Here is a 20,570-nt window from a genome sequence, read left to right as displayed (position 1 = left end):
CTCTCCTCTCTCCCCCATAGCAGCTCCGCGATCGAGACTCCTTTTGGATTATGCCTTCTATGTGAGGAGCCACGTTATGACCATTTAACATCCCCCCCCCAGCCCACAGAGTGCTTTAGTCCTGTACTCTAAATGTGCAGTTTTTGATTGATCGGCACCCTCTCTCTCCCCCCCCCCCACGCCCTTTCTTGAATTGACATTTTGGAATATGGAAAAGTTGTTGGAGGGGCAAGAATGGTTAGGACTCCAGAAACCCTGTCCAGGTTGACCCCCCCCCCTTTGCAGACATCTCATGGCTTCCCCCCACCCTTCAACTTTCCCCTGCAGCTGTCTCTCCTCCCCCCCCTCCTCTTTTCACTAGTACTTATTATTTGCTTTTCAAATTTATTACTTCAACATGGTCTGTGATCTGGAAAGGGGAAGGATTAAATATCCTCTCTCTCTCTCTCTCTCTCTCTCTCTCTCTCTCTCTCTCTCTCTCACCCTCCCCGCTTCCCCTTGAAAAGACTACAAGAATAATAGGCCACTAAACCAGACAGGAAACCATTGGAAATGTTATTGAATTGTTTTAAATTTAACACATCTATTGAAAACTTAGAAATATTTATACACAGGCATTTGAGTGCTGGCCTGATTCTGAAGTAAGTGCCACTTGGTTCAGTGAGGAACTGCAGGCCAATTCTGCACATATTCTCAGAAATTAATCTGTCTGGGTTCAGTTGGGCACAAGCACAATTTGGACTACAGGCTGTTCTTTATGAATTGCTGAATAACCCCCTTTTTTCAGTGGGCTGAATCCAGGTGTAGGCTGCAGCCCTAACCCCACTTACGTGGGGTTAAGTTCCATTGAATTCAGTAGGACTTACTTCTGAGTAAACCATGTTGGGACTTAGTCATGCTTACAGTACAATGGGGGTTAAGTGACTCATGAGAAATTGTGTGTCCCATTGTTTCCAGTGAGTCTAAGCCAAACTGAGTCTGGAGTCAACTCAGTAAGACTGTCCTTTTCAACACATAACTTGAGAAATGTAGTCTATACCAGTAACTTTCCAAAGGATAATAGGGGCACACTCCTAGGCAGACATACTTAGGAGTAAGCAGTATTGAGAAGTGTAAATGTGTGTATAACAGGGCTGTGTGACTGAAAGGATTAAAAAATGTATTTTGAGATCTTGTGCAGTGAACACACACACACACACACACACACACACACGCACACACACACACACACAGAGTATATATGGAAGGGTTTGGGAAGGGTGGGGGATGGGCCACAAATCATTTTAATATGCCTTAATGACCATCTCATGTTACTGTGGTATGAACATCAGAGGAAATTAATCCGACCATTACAAGCCAGAGTGTTCTTTTGATTCAGGGATTCTCATCTGCATCTGCGTTCCTAATATTATGCATGATTTCAGTTGGTGTTTTTTGTTTTTTTGTTTTAAAAGTAAATGCAAACTGCTAGCAATTAGCTGTATGATTATACCGGGTATATTTCATTAGGGGCCCTTGACTGAGGCGTCTCTGAATTATTCAGCCGTATGAGAAAATCATTTTTTATGGAGATAATAACACACCTTGAGATGATGCATGCAAATGCCTCGCATGGAATGCTTACGACTTGTATGTGAAGCAGGTATAGAAAATTTTCCTGATGTGGTTCTGTTTTACACTCCAGTGATGTAATTTTTCCCCGCTGGCCTCAGTTAGTCATTCATTAGCAGAGTAGCAGCAGCAGCAGCAGCAGAAACAGCAACTGCACACACTGATACTTGTTTGGCAAGGAGCCTATAGAAACGTGTACTTAGAGCCAAGGCCTAGAGAGGGCAACATAACACTCCCATTAAGAACTGTACTTTGTTTTCACTTACTCTATTAACTTGTTTATAGACACCGAAATGATTTTTTTTTATTTAAAAAAATCATTTATTTTAAATTGTTTTAGGTGATAAAATTCCGTTCGTGAATGTTCAGCAGAGACAACTACGAAAAAGGGGGGGAAAGCTTGCTGATTGGCAGTTTCTTTCTTAAGGGAAACATTTCAGCATTCTTTCTCGGTACAGAGAGCAGTTATTTCAAGTAACTTAACCACAGTAATAATTCTTTTATGTAAATGACATCAACAGCTATTTCTGAAGCCGAGAGATGAGGCCGTTTTTAACAAAGTCTCATGTAACCCTTTGTACGTCTGTGTCCTGGACATGGAAGAATTGCGCTTGGTATAATTTAGAGAGAAAGCAACAGACAGGGCTTAGGGAAAGAACTGTGTGGCAAAATATAATTATATGTTAAGCACAGTAGATAAAATGTGGTTGAGCCCCCCGCCCCCCCCCCGCTTTTCATTATGTGGATTGTAAATCTATGGTGTCAGCGGGTTTTTTGTGAGGTCAAAGGTCAACAGAGGCACTTGCTCTGAGCAAAACCAATGTTTAGCAGAGCACTGGATCTTATCACAGCTCTTTGGAGACTGAATGATAGTCACGTGTGCGCATGCATGTGTATTGCATGCCTGATGAGAACTGCAAGTGGTTATTTATAAATTTATCAGATTGGTAATATCCAAGCTGCATCTGTTTTATAGGATGAGGTTGCAAAGTGTGTGTGTATCCGGACTACTTTGTTGTATTCATTTACAAAAAGCAGTTCTGAAGAGAACAGTGTCTGTCAATCTCACATGTGGGTTGTGAAAGGCACGTGGTTTTTCTGTTCTGCGATGTGTGTGCATGGTGAAATAGATGTGTACTTTCTTTTTCTTTTTTACCGTACAGGACAAAACTGCAGTGGGGTTTGGGTAGGAAATGGCATGCTGTGTGAACTGCCCCCCTGACAGCCAGATCACATGCTTGTTTACTGAGAAGTAAATTCCCCTAAGTTCAGTAGGACAGAAATCGTAGTGTGTACTCTACACATAGGCTTGTACCCCGATCCTGTGCATATTTACTCAGATGTAAGTTTCCAGTGTGTACAATGTGGCCTGTTTCCAGATAATTGCGTGTAGCCTTGTAGCCTTAGTACGCTGCTTTTGATGACATGTTTCAATGGACCGCTGTGTGTTTGGTTTGATTTGATCAGAGTTGGGTGCAAACACCGGCAACTCCTATTGTGCAATCCCTCTCATCCCCTCTGCGTTTATAGGTAACCAATTTAACTTGCAAAGCTAGAAAAGGCTCGGGTCTAGCAAAAATATACTAAACTTTAAGGTATGAGAGTGGAAAGGGCCTAGCTACATGTCACATGTGTGTGGCAGCCTAGCAGCACTATCCTGTGGATATTTGCTCAAAAGTAAGCCCCATTGCATTCAGCGAAGCTTACTCGCAGCTAAGTATGCCAAGGATTGCAGTTTAATTCTAGACATTTTTATCTCCGTGATCTTGATACCTGACTTGCCCAGCTTCTCAGGAATTGCTTTGAGTTAATATTTGCATTTTGAGACTAACTTTTAAGTATTGCTTCATGCCCAGCTGATATGTAATGTAATTCCACGAATTCACTTAAGCAAATCATTAAGAAAAGCAACACTATTTCAACTTCACATCAGTAGGACTACAGTTTTACTGGCTGAACAGCACAACCCTACTCTGAAGTAAGCCCCACTGAATTCAATGGGATTCAGTAAAATGATATGGAATTGCAGCCTTAGTTATGCATCTTATGAATACCAACAACGGGTAACAGTGGCTTATTCCTGGAGCTCAACTTTTCCCCCATTTTCTTTTTTACTGATAGACTTCAGGTCGTAGTCCTGAAGTAAGTGGAGTAAGTGCCACTGAACTCAAGGGGATTTACTTCTGAGTAGACATGTATAGGATTGCACTGAAAGTGGAGTGGATTTGGAAGGGAATTGTACATCGAGTTCATCATGATGGAATAAGACCCATTTCTTGCGGAGGATGAGCTCACCACAGATGGGATGGTCTGTCGAATGATTTTAGAGTAAAAATGGTGGTCCAACAGCAGAATCCTATTAATGTCTGCTCAGAAGTAATTCCTATTCAGTTCCAATTGGACTTAGTCCCAGTTATATGTTGAATGGCAGCCTCAAATCTGTTGTTTACATGTGCATTTTGTTACAGTCGTGTGTGTGTGTGTGTGTGTGTGTGTGTGTGTGTGATGACTCATAGGTCATTCAGTTTGCAGAGTGCATACCTTCAGTCCCAGGTTTAATTTCTGGCATCTCTCAAAGCAGAGCTAGGAATGACATCCAGCTGAGATGTGGGAGAGCAGCTACTGGTCTGGATAGTGAACACTAGGCTAGGTGAGAGCTGGTGTAGGGTTGCAGCTATGAGTAGGAGCTAAAAAAAACAAAAAACCCTCTGGGTGTCGTCCAGAAATTTCAGCCCTTCTGTCCAATCTGCAATTTGAAGTAAGAATTCTGACAAACTTTACAAGCTGGTTGTAGGAATTACTGAGATGATGAGTCTTCTGGGCTGAAATGCTTTGAACTGCCAAAAGCATTCCATAAATAATGTTACTGGATTTATAGCCAGATACTGTACAGTGGTACCTCGGGTTAAGTACTTAATTCGTTCCGGAGGTCTGTTCTTAACCTGAAACTGCTCTTAACATGAAGCACCACTTTAGCTAATGGGGCCTCCTGCTGCCGCCGTGCCGCCGGAACACGATTTCTGTTCTTATCCTGAAGCAAAGTTCTTAACCTGAAGCACTATTTCTGGCTTAGCGGAGTCTGTAACCTGAAGCATATGTAATCCGAGGTACCACTGTATTATGGACTTTCCTTAGACCCAGTTACTTTTTTGCTGTGTTTAGAGGGAAATTGTGCCATTCTCCACATGTGGGAATTTTGAGTTTTTGAAAGGTACAGTGGTACCTCGGGTTACATACGTTTCAGGTTACAGACACTTCAGGTTACAGACTCCGCTAACCCAGAAATAGTACTTCGGGTTAAGAACTTTGCTTCAGGATGAGAACAGAAATCGTGCTCCAGTGGCGTGGCGGCAGCGGGAGGCTTCATTAGCTAAAGTGCTTCAGGTTAAGAACAGTTTCAGGTTAAGAACGGACCTCCGGAACGAATTAAGTACTTAACCCGAGGTACCACTGTAATTAGACTTTTTGCACCCTTGGCTTAATTTGAGGCCCTCCTGTAGACTTCCAAAGGGTGTGTTCTTTCTCATCTGCTTCCATCAGCAATGGCAACACCTTTCAGGCATGCATATTCCACTTATTAAAGCACGATGGGGACGGGCAGGGCATCGTGCTAATGCAGCATCTATCTCCCATAGTTGCATGCTCGAATTAATTCACATTTACAAATCAGGCAAACCTGTAATTGCAGCATTAGAGATGCACGTTTGACATTTATCGCGAGCTGTTCATGAAATTGATAATTGCATAATCACTCCTTGAAGCTTTGCCTCAAGCACATGGATGGGGAAGCTGTGGCTCTCCAGAGGTTATTGGACTCGAACTCCCATCTTTCCTGGCCGTTGGTCATCCATGATGGGAGTCGCAATCCAATACCCTCTGGAGGGCCGCAGCTTAGTCCTGAGATAGCTCAGTCGGTAGAGCATGAGACTGAATATTAGGGCCATGGGTTCGAACCTAAGGAAGGGCAAAATATTACCATATTGGGGGGGGTTGGGCTTGATGACCATTGTGCCCCCTTCCAACTCTACCATTCTGTGATTCCCCATCTTGCCACAGAGATTCAAAAGGAGTAGCAGCATTATTTGCACCCCTGGTGGGGGCCAGTTTCACCAAGCCCTAGGTACGCCTCTGATTGCAGCCAGGTTTTTGTTTTTTTGCAGTTGCTGTTCCCAATCTTATCAGTGACGCAAACATTAAACTCTTGTCTTTGGAGAATAAAAAGCTTTTACATGCTACACCCTCAAGCATATTAAGATACTGAGCAAGATGGGTTTCTTTCTTTTTTAAAAAAAGTTCTAATTGAGTGTTTTAAATAAGCATAGGGGCGAATTAATTAGGCTATACTTTATTTTTAGTTGCTTAGTTACACAGTAGTATATTCCTAAGCACAAGTGAGATAAATTGGCTGTGTGTGTGTGTGTGTGTGTTTGTTCCTGTGCTACTTTATCCCTTAATCATACTTACTGAATTGCTCAGGAGGCTAAAGCGCGTATAGATTTTGTGATTCCTAATATTAACACATGTACAAAATGCTTAGGAAGGAGAAAGCATATTCTGGTTCAGCCTCTTAGGTGTCTCTCTTTAGGGTATTTACTCTTCCTAAGGGGAGCAATGGTTGTTCACAGGTAAGAGTTCTGGAGAAATCGAACCCTGAAAGTGCTTGTTGGGGCATTCATCAGCATTTAACACAATGCCCAAAACTCTTAGAGCAACCTTAAATGCTTGATTTAAATGCCTTTTCTTTGTATCCTGTATATTTGTGTGTGTGTGTGTGTGTGTGTGTGTGTGTGTGTGTGTCCCACTAAACCCAATCGGGCTTTAGCTCTACAGAGACTGGCGTATATTTGATTAGTAGTACAAGTGGCATTTCCTACTTCATCATTGCAATGTTGTCAGTAGCTCAAGAGGATGCTGGCATGACTGCAGTGTTGGACCAGTAATGCTAACTTAGCATGTGGAAATAGGGCTGTAGCCAACATGTTTTCTGGGAGGGGGCAGTGAAAAGCTGTTCTCTGAAATCCGAGAGCAGCGGTTCTCCAAGGGTGTGATGTGCCACACTGGTGTGGCAGGAGAGGATGGCAAATGTGGCACCAAGATTCAAGGACAATCAAAGAAACATTTGAACATTTCAGTGTAGTATAGCATATTATTTATTTATTTTATTTGCAGAATACGGATAGAGACATTTTTTTAAATGAGACCAAGAGCATCAAGTGATACTGAGGACAATCCTAGTTGTGATCCAGAATTGCTGTTCGAACAGAGTATAGCATTGGCTGTTCTTCTGCAGTTCTGTACGACATATTGTTGTGAGCGGGGATTTTTCAACTCTGACAAATGTGAAACGTCAGAAAAGATAAAGGTTTCTTTGTGTTAATGAGGAGATGAGAGTTTGTTAGTCTCAAATTAGACCTAATATAAATGGGATTACCCGGCTAAAGCAAGCCCATACCTCTTATTAAGTTGGTTTACGTTCCTAAGGTACATATGTAAGAGGCTCGTTTAGAATTATATTTTGGGGCTGATTCATGTTCTTCTGTAGCTGCATTGTTGTATACTTTCATGATCATGCCCCACAATCTTATTATAAAGTAGTTGTGTTCTGTTATAAATCAAGCACTGCTAGGAGTTGTTTCTGTTTGTTTTCCAGTGTGTTTCTTATAAATTAATAAAGTTGGGGTGGCATGAGCAATTTTTTATTCTGAAACTGTAGCCCAGAGGAAAAAGTTTGACAACCACTACAACTCCCATCATCCCTGACCACTGGTCCTGCTATCTAGGGATGATGGGAGTTGTAGTCCCAACAACAGCTGAGGACCCAAGGCTGAGAAACACTGCTCTAGACCACTGGCTTCCAATTGGTGGTCTGGGGGCTCCAGGGGGGTCCACATAACCCACTCAGGGTTCCACGGCCTTATTCACATAATGAAAACTTATAAACATTTTCAAAACTAGGGGTGTCCGTAGCTTGGCTTTTGAAAAACAGGGGCCCCACAATACTTAGCTAATTGGGAACCACTGCTCTAAACAATTACCCATGAAAAAAATATTCCCTGCCCCACTGGAGAGGCGTACCGGGGTAGATGGACCAAGGATGTGATTTGGTATAAGGCCTCTTCCTATATGCCTATGAACAGAGCCACCCCCCTCATCTCACCTCCCTGTGCTCTGTTACTTCAGGCAATTTCCCAGCCAAGCTCTGATGTTGGCAGTGAGCCAGACTGTGGAGTAAAGTTCCTGGAGTGATGGGGCATGGCCATGTTAGGCAAATGAGTGCTCAGATTCGCTGCACCTGTAAGGAGATATAAAAAGGTGTTAATAAGCTGGGAGAAGGGAGTGGGGGAAAAATACACACTTTAAAATTATTTTGGCATCTTAAATAATTGGGATTTCTGAGAGTAATATAAATTCCTCCCTTTTTCGTCCTCTCATTTGTAAAGTAATAACTACTTTTTTGGGGAGGGGAGGGCGAAATACGCCAATTAACAAACTGCTGAGTCAACACAGAAAACCCATCAGTGCTGGAACGGCTCTGCTGAATCCTAAGAAAGGGACAGCTGACGTAAAGAGACCTCTCTTTCTTTGAAAAACAACAACAAATAATGCAAAATAAGCAATATGCTCATAGGAATGCACTCATAAAATACAATCTGTGGAGGTTTGAATGAAGTAGTCCCTTTGATATTGGATCTTTATTCAGATATATCTGCAAGTCTGTCGTAGGCTCAGGTGGCTTTGCACAGGTGCTTGTCACATGTGGAACGTGATAGAGTTTTTTGCATTTTGAAAATAGTGGCGTGCAGGAGTGGGAAAGGAAAACAGAGACCTTTAATAAAGATGGTATTTACCATGGGAAGGTGGCACAAAGGCATGGAGGTGATTAATTACTCGGATTTCTAAACACACCTTTGTTAACATCCCTACTCCCTAGCACACACAAATGTCCCCCTAAAGGCAAGACTGTCACAATTGCAGAACTTAGTGTAATGACATTGCATCTTGGTCCAATAATATTATCTTGACAGAATTTTGATGTCCTAATTCTGTTCTCGAATGGTTCAGTAACTCATAAACGGAGGTAACATACAGATTGGCATGTACTTACATCTCTCTACATCACCCATGCATGTCTCTCGTAAAAATTAGAGCACGTTGCCCCATATTTTATACGTGAAGGTAGTAGACACAAATAAACGTTGCTGCCGCCGTAAGAGACTGAGCTTCCAGCCAGGAAGTTCCTCATTCCAGTGTTATCTCTACCATGAATTCACAAGGTCGCCTTAAGGAAGCTATCACAAATGCAAAAATTGAGATGATAATGCTGGCCATAACACATGTGAAGTGGTTTGCTGCTATGAAGTGCTACAAAAATGCTAAGTATTATAACTGTTAGGGATTTGCCAGTTTTAACCCAGGTTTCTTCAACCTGTTGTCCTCCAGATGTTTTAGACTACAACGCCCGTCATCCCAGACCATTGGCTGAGACTGACAAATGTTTATAGTCCAAAATATCTGGAGGATATTTGGTTGGGGAAGGCTGTCATAGATTAATCAATCAGTTGATTGATTGACTGGGGCAACAGGACAAATTTTAATTAGTGGGTCTGAAAGTTCAAGGCATTTTCTTTGGAAGAAGATTCTGATGTGTGTGTGTGTGTGTGTGTGTGTGTGTGTGTGTTTGTGTGTGCGCACGCACACATATATTCTTTTACATGCAAAAGCTATAGATTTTCTTTTTCTTTTTTTAAAGAGTGGGCACTGTTTGCCTTGGAGCTGCTATTGTGACGCTGTGAGCCTTGGATTCTTTCTGCACATTTTAATGTTGGCTGTGAATGATGTACTGATTGATAGAGATATCAAACAATAGAAGATTATGGCAAGAAACCCAGTGTACAGACTCAATAGATGTATGTGAAAACTGCCCCCATTGTTCTGTTGCACTCAGTAGTGAGTAAATTATTTACAGATATTTGCTAATTAAAGCACATATTGTTTTTCCCAGCACAATGGGGCATAATGCAAACAAAAGCCAAAAAAGAAATCAGCTTGCATAATTTTCATTCGACTAACGCAGTGTATATTACTGCTTGGTAAGAAAAATATGTATGTAATCTGCACAAAAAGGCTTTTCTCAGGGTAACCAGAGAAGGCAAAAAGAGCAATAAATTGCTTGTCAACTTGCCTAAACTTAAATGGTTCCTGGAGTTCAGTAGGCCATCTGATAGGAAAACATTGTGACTGAACCTTATTTTCTCCCTTGGTCACAATTTCTGTCTGCAGTGGCAGATAGAAACTTAATTGAAAACACACACTATGGGAGTTGCAGCAGAAATTAGAAAGTATAATATTTCAAAACTTGACCCTTATAACCCTGCAAGATTTACTAATAGCCCAGAAAAATTGCAACACTGCTTTCTAGTACAATGCAGTAGCTGTGGCTGCAGTACTTAACACATGTACTGGAGAGTAAGCCCAATTGAACACAGTGACAATTATTTCTGAATAAACATGCGTAGGATGGCACTGTACGAGACTGAGCTATGAACCTGACAGCTCCACGTTAAAATTGCCCGTCTGCTACAGGCAGAAGCTGTGACACTTCTGATGTCACAGCTGTGAAGCGGCAACATTAACAAGAAAAGGGTTGTGACAGTGGCGGACAGTGGTCTTTCAAATTTCAGCTGTACTCTGTGTGAGGCCAAAATTTGGCTCCTCCCCATTTCTTGCCTTCCATTCTGCTAAATTCACTATGTTATAGTTTCAACACCCTGTGGCAACCCCTAGGCTCGGTGCCCAGTCGTGCTGTCCTAAACTCACCTCTGGTTGTGGGACCACACTTTTAATTGCATGGCTCCTTCCATCTGCCTCTTGTTCTGGTATAGGCTTCTGCAGCAGGGAAGACTCCCAGATCACCTAGGGACCTTTAGTTGTGAAATGCTAGCATCCCAGCAGCATATTATCAGGACAAGGGTGCGTGGCATGTTAGTTTTGCCCATGTATGCACCTGTTCCATGGTTTAAACACGTCACTAAGCATGTGAAACCTTGTACCAAAGGGAGTCAAAGTGGTGCCGTCCATAGGCTATGGACCAGAACCCACCAGCCAGCATGCTCAATATATATTCTGATATTACAGCTAAGCCAAGTGTATGAAACACTCAGAGCGGGTGATATAAATGCTGAGTATTAGTATCTGGCAACTCGTAAGTTGCACAGTCATATTCCACAGATGGAAGGCTTGTCGTATGTCTTCCAGAATGCCATATGCACAGTTTTCTTTGTCAAACTACAAATGACAATTCTTTATGTCTTGGAGATGATTGTCAGTTAATTAAACTTACAATTTGCATGTGTTCGGGTTCAGCAATCATAGCATTATTGCTTTTAAAATGCCATGCTTCTCTTGGTTGTCTCCTGGATAGCCCCTTCCTGTTGGCAAAAGCTGCTACTCAGCTGGGATAATTGAAATGCCCTGGGAGGATTAATTCCAAATATCCAGTCATAATGCAGCCTTCAAATTATACATACAGTCTTAGCTTAGCAATGGCAGTCTTTGAAAATGGTATAAAGATATGTAGGTTTTGCTTATTACAGTGGTACCTCAGGTTACATACGCTTCAGGTTACAGACTCCGCTAACCCAGAAATATTGCCTCAGGTTAAGAACTTTGCTTCAGGATGAGAACAGAAATTGTGCTGCAGCGGCGCAGCAGCAGTGGGAGGCCCCATTACCTAAAGTGCTACCTCAGGTTAAGAACAATTCCAGGTTCAGAATGGAGCTTCGGAATAAATTAGGTACTTAACCCGAAGTACCACTGTATACTGTTATATGGTATGTAACAGGCAGTTCCTGGGTCCCATCTTTTGGTCACACACTAGTGTGTCCAAGAGGTAGACCCTAGAGTGGGGCTATATGCTGATGAAGGAGTAGGTTTCAGTCATTTCTATAGGCAAAGTCAATAGGTGCAGTCTGAGAGACAGTGAGTTTCTTGCTGAGGTTTGAACTGGGGGCATTGCCTTATACTTGAACAATACACTCTAGTAGCTCCCAGTGATACCAGGCAGATAAAAAGCTTAGCTATGTTTCCTATGCCTCCCCCCCCCAAAAAAAAAATTACTACAGCATGACAACACCCATTTATAGACATTGAGTCCTTTGTAGGTTACGGGGAATAACTCTTGTGTAAAACAAATTGCCTGCTTCCTTTATCATGCATATTCTGAAAGAGGAAGGAGTGTCAGTCACCTTTTAACAGATTAGACTAGATTACATATGGTTCAGGTGATCCTTTCTATTGAACCACCAATGTTGCATAACACACAGTAGCAAGCTTTTGAGCTGCATAGCATTCTTCAGGCGGGAATGACATCTTGCCTTGCTCAGAAGTTAACTCTTCTCCCCTACCAATGATGTGTGTGCAATAAAGTGTGCCTCTTTGGAATCATTTTAGTCTGTTTCAGACCTATTTCACTAAGCTAAGGAAGGAAAGGATTACACACACACACACACACACACACACACACACACACACACACACACACTGCTTTTTTCGGGGGAGGCTCAGGGGTATGCATACCCATAAACATTTTGTAAATCTAAGTTTGGCCTCATTGAGGGGCAGTATTTGAATATGAGTAGGAAAATGAGAGTTCCCTTAAACATATTTTAGGGAAAAAAGCACTGAATATAGATGTGTGTGCGTGCGCACTCATCTTTTCACATCGTATAGTTTATATACGTTCTGCCAAAATGGCCTGGCTTGTCACTGTAACAAGGAACGTGTGGGTCTTCCCCTCTAAACATCTTTCTGGGAAGCCACCAGTGTAGTTGCTTAGACTGAAAAGTAGTTTGTTCAAATGCTCTCTAGAGTTCAAGACACTGAAACCTGAGAGGTGCCGGAGGGATGCGATTAAAAAGATGTAGCGTTTTGTGTGAGAGATTTCATTACATTTGTGAAATGTACATTTTTGAGGCCTAGGCCTCACATGCAGCCAGGTGAGGTGGTAGAATCATGAGGCCATACATTGGACTGTACTATCTCAGTGTAGAACATTTTTTTAATGCGCCCTATGTTAAAATCAGCAACAAACAGTACCAAACTCAGCCCAACCTATTCTGGTGGGCTAGTTTTCTATTTGCAGAGTAAGTTTTTTATTTTTATTTTTTTTAACATAGGGAATCATTAACAATTCTGTTTGCTCCCACTGTAATCTGAAGTGGCCTAATTCTAACACTGAAGGACTCTTAGCACCTCTTTTCCGCATAATTTTGCGGCAGAAATAGATCCTGTCTTTGTTACTTGTATTTCTCTCAGGCCACAAATAGATACATGTTGGATAGTTTAACAAACAAGCAAGCAAGTAACTAACTTGCGACCAATTTGGGGTGTACTAAAGGGTTTCTGGCAAGAACATGTTCCCTTGGTGGGCCTTTGTAGTCTTACTGTCGAACCAGATGTTCCAGGGGCTGTGGTGACAACGCTAGAGAGAAACTGGTTTTTTAAAAAAAGTTTGTTTGTTTTATTTTTAAAGTGAGTACTGATGGCATGAGAATCACTTCTCATATTCCTTGTCATGTGCTTGATGTACCCACCATGTGAGTCCCAAGTTTCCATTAGTTTAGAGTCCAAAAATTCAGCATCTACTTTGCCACAGCCTAGCCTTAGGTCCGAATCTGAAACCCAGCGACTTTTTAATATCGCAAAGGTTCTGGTTTGTTTTTGTTCCACTTTTTTTGCGTGATAACTCCCGAGGACAGCAATAACACGGTCACGTAGAGGAAGCACCTCAGAACAAATGAAAGCAGATTAAATCCAGCACCGGTGCTCTCTTGTGTCAAGAACATGATGCAGAATATACCGGCAATAAAATGCCAGTCTGGAGGGGCTTTCTAGTAGTATTAGCCCACAAGGCCCTAAATGGCTTGGGATCCAAGGCTCTAAAAGAGTGCCTGCCTCAGTATCCACTATCTTGGGCCTTACGAGCAACAGAGGAGGTCCTGTTGGTGCTGCCACCTCTGGGGGTTGCCTGGTTGGTGGGGACCTGTGACAGACGCTTTTCAGTGGTGTTCCCCCATTGGGGTATTCCCTGCCTTGAGAGGTGAATTGGCCTCCCTCCACTATTAACTTTAAGGAGGAATTTCAAAACATTCCTTTTTACCAAAGCATATGCCGGCTGAAAGCTCTGTCCCCTGTCACCCCAAAATTACTGGTTTGAGAGCCAATTCTTATTTTTAGAAGTTTTACCGTAATTGTATTCGTATTGATGTGTTTGCCCACCCCCCGGAAGAAGGTGTGGTGTATAAATCCTGTTGTTGTTGTTTATTTTCTCTGTAATGTTAACCTGTAATAAGCTAGGAGCATGTTTATTCAGAAGTATGCCCCATTGTGAGAGCCAGTCCTGTGTCCACTTAGGAGCAAATCACATACATACTCCTGAGTAAACATCTGAATTCATACTGCAATTATGCTTTTTTATTCCTGTGTGGGAACAGGTGTGTTAGCAGCAATGCACTCGATTATAAAATCTGCCACCCTTGCTATCTTGTGTGGAAAAGTTTATCCTGATTACCGCAAAAGAATGGGGGTGGGGGAAAACTGAAGAGACTTGTCTAATGCAAATTATTATACTGTATTATACTGTCAGATAAATGGCAGCCAGCATCACCTGTTGTCATTAGCCAGAGGTTTTCTGCCATGTCTCTTTAGATATTACTATTATAATTTTAATAATAATAATTTCTTATTTATACCCCGCCCATCTGGCTGGGTTTCCCCAGTGGAATACCAAACCATTGTTCAAATTATTCCCAAGCTCCAAAATTCCTTAAATGACCCTTGGAGGTGTTTGGAAAGAAAACATCCTCAGCAGGCACAAATGTTGCCATGTCTCCACTGCGATTCTTTATCACTTCCCTCACTGTTTCTCATATATATTATGTTATTGGCAGCATATAACCTGTTATGGCAAGACACTGTTACAGTCTTTCTGTGCAAAGAGACAGGCTTTCTTTCCAAGTGCATAATTCCCCTTTCTTTTAAAATATAATAAGCTGCTTTTAAAGCCCGCTTTAACTACCTGACCCTCCTTTTCTTGGAGACGTGCACCTCAGCCATCTGCTGAGTCAGGCAATCTCAATTTCTTCACTTTTGGAAGACGGTGCTGGTGGTTGCTTAGACAACAGTGACATAAAATTTGCAGCTTAATAATGAATCTTGGGGAGAGCGTTGGCCAGAGACTCTTCATAGAACATCATTTCAACTTCACAGGACAATTTTATTCTTTTTTGTATCCAACCCCCCCCCCCAAGCAGCATGACCACAGGCGCTAGATTTCGTTAAAATGAGGCCAGTTGGATACTGCAAATATTATCAGGATTAGAATTGCCAGATGAGAGGGGGGTTGGGGTTGGGGGGAGGTAGGGAAGGTTACCTGTCCTGCTCTTGCAGCTTTACCTGCAGTTTGATCTGCAGGAAACAGCAGGTGAAGCTTTTCTCCATACTGTATACAGAAGGCTAGAATATTGGCAGGTGGAACTGCTATAAAAAGCAGCAGAGGAGCGAGGTCTGGCAAACAAAGTTGGCAACCCTAATTGGGTTTTTCCTTCTATGGTAGTTAATTGCTTTAAGAGGTACAGTCCAATGCAAACCCCTAAGCCTATGTATGGACGCAGGTGGCGCTGTGGGTTAAACCACAGAGCCTAGGGCTTGCCGATCAGAAGGTCGGCAGTTCGAATCCCCACGATGGGGTGAGCTCCCGTTGCTCAGTCCTTGCTCCTGCCCACCTAGCTGTACGCCGGCTCCTTTGGCTAATAAAGCGAGATGAGCGCCGCAACCCCAGAGTCGTCCACAACTGGACCTAATGGTCAGGGGTTCCTTTACCTTTAAGCCTATGTAACTCAAATTCATCTAGGTAGTGCCCCACATATTAAGGTTACCAGATTTTTTTCAGTGAATCCGGGGACACTTTTCAACTTCAGTGGATTTTGTATGGGGACTGATTTGTAAATCCGGGGACTGTCCCTGGGAAACGGGCGTCTGGTAACCTTACTACATATGCTCTAGGGGTATTGCCGCAAGGGATTAAAACAGTATGTTCTGAGTGTTGAAAGCATTTAAGGATTACTGAGAGATTTTTACAACACTCTTAGAAGGAGGGTCAGTGTTCTCACCCCTATATTGCAGAGTAGGGATAGTATGGGGCTGAAAGGACTGAGGCTGACATGAAATACTGTACTGGCTTGCCTAAGGTTGACTGATTTGGCTAAGATATAAGATCTCAGCTGCCTCTCTGCTCAGTCTCTGAGACGTTAGTCTATGGTAGTGCTGATTTGTATAGACGGGCAGTATTTTTTTAAAAGAACAACTTGAAAGTGAGCAGGTAAATAAATACTTAATTTGCACTTACTCTTGTTGGGTATTTAAATACATAAAGTAAGCATGCAGCCTGGGTGGTTCTTCACGTCTATGTAGAGATATAATTACAGGTGACATCAATGCAATACAGCCGATTCCTTTAATCTTTTAAAGATTTGTGTAAGTCATCTGTCACCATATATACATACCAAGTTCCTGCATGTGTGCGTGGTTATTAACATCTCTGTTTTGCTGTCATCTTGTTTAAAGGGAGCAGCAATAGAAAGACAGGGTTGCCAAGTTGCTAGAGGTAGTTTCAGATTGGTCAGGATCCAGGACCGAATGTCTTAAAGGTTCTATCATCACCACCACCACCACCATCATCATCCATCTGCAGTCAAATTTTGGTTGCCAGTTTCATTACCAGATCCTAGTCTTGTGGATGTTTAGAAAGAGCCATTCCCTTTGGAGACCCGTCACTTCACTGTGCCTTATTCATAGAATCATAGAATTGTAGAGTTGGAAGGGACCACAAGGGTCATTTAGTCCCTGCAATACAGGGATCTCTTTCAGAAGTGTGCTATCGCCAAAGCCACTTACCTGCCATAGCATGTCTTATGCTAAAGGCAACTCCTTGCAAAGAGTAATTGGCTGTGCTGAATAATTGCAAACCTAACCTCAGCTGCTGCAAAGGAGCAATCAGTTGTAATTTATTTTCCATTATACTTCGCTCAAAAAAGTAAGGTTGGAATGCTCTGAACACCCCCCCCAAAAAAAGAAAGAAAGAAAGAAAGAAAGAAAGAAAGAAAGAAAGAAAGAAAGAAAGAAAGAAAGAAAAGAAAAGAAAGTAAGTTGGTTTTTCTGCTATACCCGTGAAGTTACGGAATATGTTTGGTAATCTCAAAGATGATCTAGGTCAGCAAATCTTCAATCTTCTTGACTGAGAATTGTCTCAGTGATGCAGAATGGATGGAGGCCTCATCTACATTCTATCGAGCACCATTTCCCCATTTGCCTTCACATGGCACACTCAGTACACCTGCCTCGAAAAAGTCTTCATTCAGTGTTGATCACTGATTCTTAAAGAAACATTATCCCCACCTCACCCCACAATAACGTGTAATTTTTTGGGTGGCTTGAGAGTACACCATTGTCTATTTGGTCCATAGGCCACAGTTTTAGTATCATTGGCATTTAGTACCACTGTTTGGAAGGTACACTTAAAAAAAAAAATCAACCTTTTAAAATGTCTTGTCTATTTGGTTCTTTGCCTATTTGGGAGCGGCCTTAAAGCTATATTTGAAACAGGTAGCAAAAGAGATCCATTAATAGCAATTGTGTGTCTTACCATTCAATCCTAACCATGTTGACTCAGCTCTATTGAAGTAAATGGGGTCACAATTCTGGCCTTAATAAATCAGACTTAGGCCTTAATTTTAATTTTGAATCCTTGCACAACCGTAATTTCTAGGATGGTTGTGGATAGTTCACACTCCTGTTGCTTCAGACTTCTTCACAGGATTGCCTACAGTCATCACTTGACTCCTCTATGGCTCCTGGCTGCAGGATGCTGGGAGAAACAAATCACAAGTCTTGGTGTGTCTGTCAGAACCTAGACTTGGAATTTGTTTGCCCCAAACAAACCATGAGCCCAGGTTGCGATAAGATGACAAGTCAAGGCTTGTGGCTTCCCATATGGTATAGCCAGGAGGGAAGTGGGGGACCTTTGAGCAGTGTGCACCAGCATTCTGCCTGTTTGAAGCAAGCCATAGTTACAGCATTAACAATGCTTTAATGTGCTGTGTGAACACAGCCCACTGGGAGTTCAGTGGGAGCTGCTGTTGATCTCTATGTATAATCTCCTGCGTTTCTGCATGTAAACATACGCTTGGATTCTGATTTGACTACTGCTCACATGTACAGGGAACAGAAAGTTTTGTGAGGCAACCCAGATGCACACTACAGAGTTCAGTATGCCTTTTAGCATTATATATGGCTATTAATCTCACTGAAACCACGCTGGTGATACTACAGTAGTCAAACTAGTTCTTATGAAATGTATCTGACCAGAATAAATATTTCTGTGAATTCTAATCAAAGCTTTCCATCTGGGATCATTTTGTGCTGGAATGTAAAACCATTAATTAACCAACTGAGACCTGAGTCACTCCTGTAGGCAAGGAGTTGACATGATGAGTAAAAAAGGGTTCCTAGCCCTTAATGAGAACTGTCTACCTTTACAACACATATTTGAAACAAAATGCTTGCCTTTCCTCATATTGGGTGTTTCTCCCTATCAAGTCATAAGTGAATTAAAAACCTCTGCAAGTGCAAATTTAAGACTGCTTAGACAGAAGCAAAGGGGATTCCTTTTTAGGGTTGATGGGAAGGAAGGGGGTGAAATAAATGAAAAGCAACTTTCAAAGCCTGGTACATGATATAATCAAGATTAAATTGCAAAATCAAGATTAAATTGCAAAAATGCTATTTTGATAGCATTTGTTGGTGTTACCCCATAATAGAGAGAAAGGTGTTCACATGTGGTCTAAAATAAAAGGGGATGGCCGTTCTGTCCCTCCCCGCCCAATAGGCACCCCAGATCAGCATTTATTCTTGAACTGGAACCAGTTAAAGACAGAACTCCATAAGTGGCCCCTATGAGCCTTGGGATGAAAACTCCCATTGGTAACTGGGAGAGAGCCTTTCCCCACAAGCTCTAAGTTGTGTCCCATTCCTTGCATGAACAGTGGGGGGTGGGATGAAAAACAGGGCCAGTGGGCATGGCTGTGCTCTCCCCCTCAATATGTTTCCAGTCATGTGGAAGATAATGCAGGAAGGGAGTCAAAAACGACTTCCATAATACTGTAGCTAATGTCTGTGTGTCTTTACCCTTGGTTGTCTATGAACTCATGCATTTAGGTCAGGGCAGTCAGCATCATACTTAAAGTTTGTGGACTTCGTGAATGCATACCTTGCAAGGTTTTCATAAATGATGACTCTAGTGTGGTTGTAGCTCTGCAGTTGTCTCGCTAAGGATTAGTGCTCCAGGAATATTCTGTATTGCTATCTGGGTAGGCATGTTTACATGTGTGTTTTATCTGAAACAGTGGGCTAGCAATGCCACTTGTCTGTGGCAGACAAGTTACAAAGAATCATCTTAGCTCCAAGTTGAGTCTAGTCCCATGAATTTAAAGCAGAGAGGATTGTTTGTCTTCAGGATTTACTGGAAATATATAATTGTCCTGTATATATTCACACATGTGCATTTACATGTTGTGTGCCAGAAGCAGATTTAGGGCAGTGTGGGCAGTTCCCCCACACAGGGCACCAAGTTGAGGGGGTGCAAAAATAATGATAATGTTAATGATACCTATATTTGTATGGGTACCTACTGAGAAGATCCATAAAAAGCAACTGCACCAAAAGGAATTATTGTGGAAATAAGATATATTTAGGGGGGGGGGGAGCACCAAAATATGTCTTCACCCAGGGAGCTCTGTTACCAAAGTCTCCCCCTGTTTGTGCATTTAATAGTTTCACTTTGAAAGACCAGGGACAGCATGTTGAAACCTGCCAAGGTGGCGTATGTCTTGTCCCAATACATTGACAAAATGCTCTTATAAACCACTCTCAAAGTATCCCCAAAAGGCAAAATCGGGACAGTGATATTCAAGGGATGAATATAAGGAAGTGAGGAACTAGGACTCTCCCCGGGAAAACAGGGGTAATTGAAATGTATGGGGATGTTTTCCATTTATTTCCATAGGCTTTGAAGCCAAGCCCAAGGTGAGCGGAGTTAAGGAAAAAAATAATACTACGTCAAGAGGCGCCATGCCCAAAATTACATGGTTGGTGTTTAAGGTGAAGTTCTGCAAAAGGGTTGATTTGTACTTCCTCGCGGCCTTTAAGTGATTATGCAACGCGAGTACAATGTTGCTAGCCAGCTTAATGCCTATCTTGTCAAATAATCCACAATAAGAGGCCACTCTTATATCTGCAGCATGTTTTGTCTTGTGCATTAAAGCGAATGCAAGTGATCTGTCATTTGTATTTTGCTCGTGACAGTGAAAAGTCCTTTAACTTCAAATGGGAAGATTAGTAGCTGTTCAGTGAGTAAATATGTACACTTTCCTTTAGCAATTTTTGTTTGAGGGTTATTGGGTGTGTTCCCCGCCCCCCGCTTTTTTGTTTGTTACATTCAAGGCTTTCTCACCTCCATGTGGACCCATTGGAGTCGAAAATAAATTGGGCTTAGCTGCCTCTTTATGCTTCCTTTAATGACTCAAGCTGAGTGTTTGTATTTTAGGGAGTCTTAATTGCCTGACATTGAAATGGTCACACACAGGCTTTGAAGTTAACACCCCATTAAGTTAAAAGTGGGAAGTTCGTGCCTCTGATGGGGCCTTGTTGTTGGTCTGTATGGTTGCAAGACTCTAAACAAAACTCCCTGAAACTGCACAGTGGTCCCATTTGTGCTGTGTTGCTGTTGGTAATTGCAGCAGCAGTGGAATGTTCATTTTAAAAAAAATATTGATCTCTAAAAGCTCAGATTCTCGGTCAGAGTGCAGCCCTGCCCAGATTTCAAACCTGAGGTCTTCTCTGTTGAG

This window comes from Podarcis bocagei, assembly GCF_964188305.1.
Source record: "Podarcis bocagei genome assembly, chromosome: 4".
Taxonomy (NCBI): Eukaryota; Metazoa; Chordata; class Lepidosauria; order Squamata; family Lacertidae; genus Podarcis; species Podarcis bocagei.
This window is presented reverse-complemented; position numbering follows the sequence as displayed.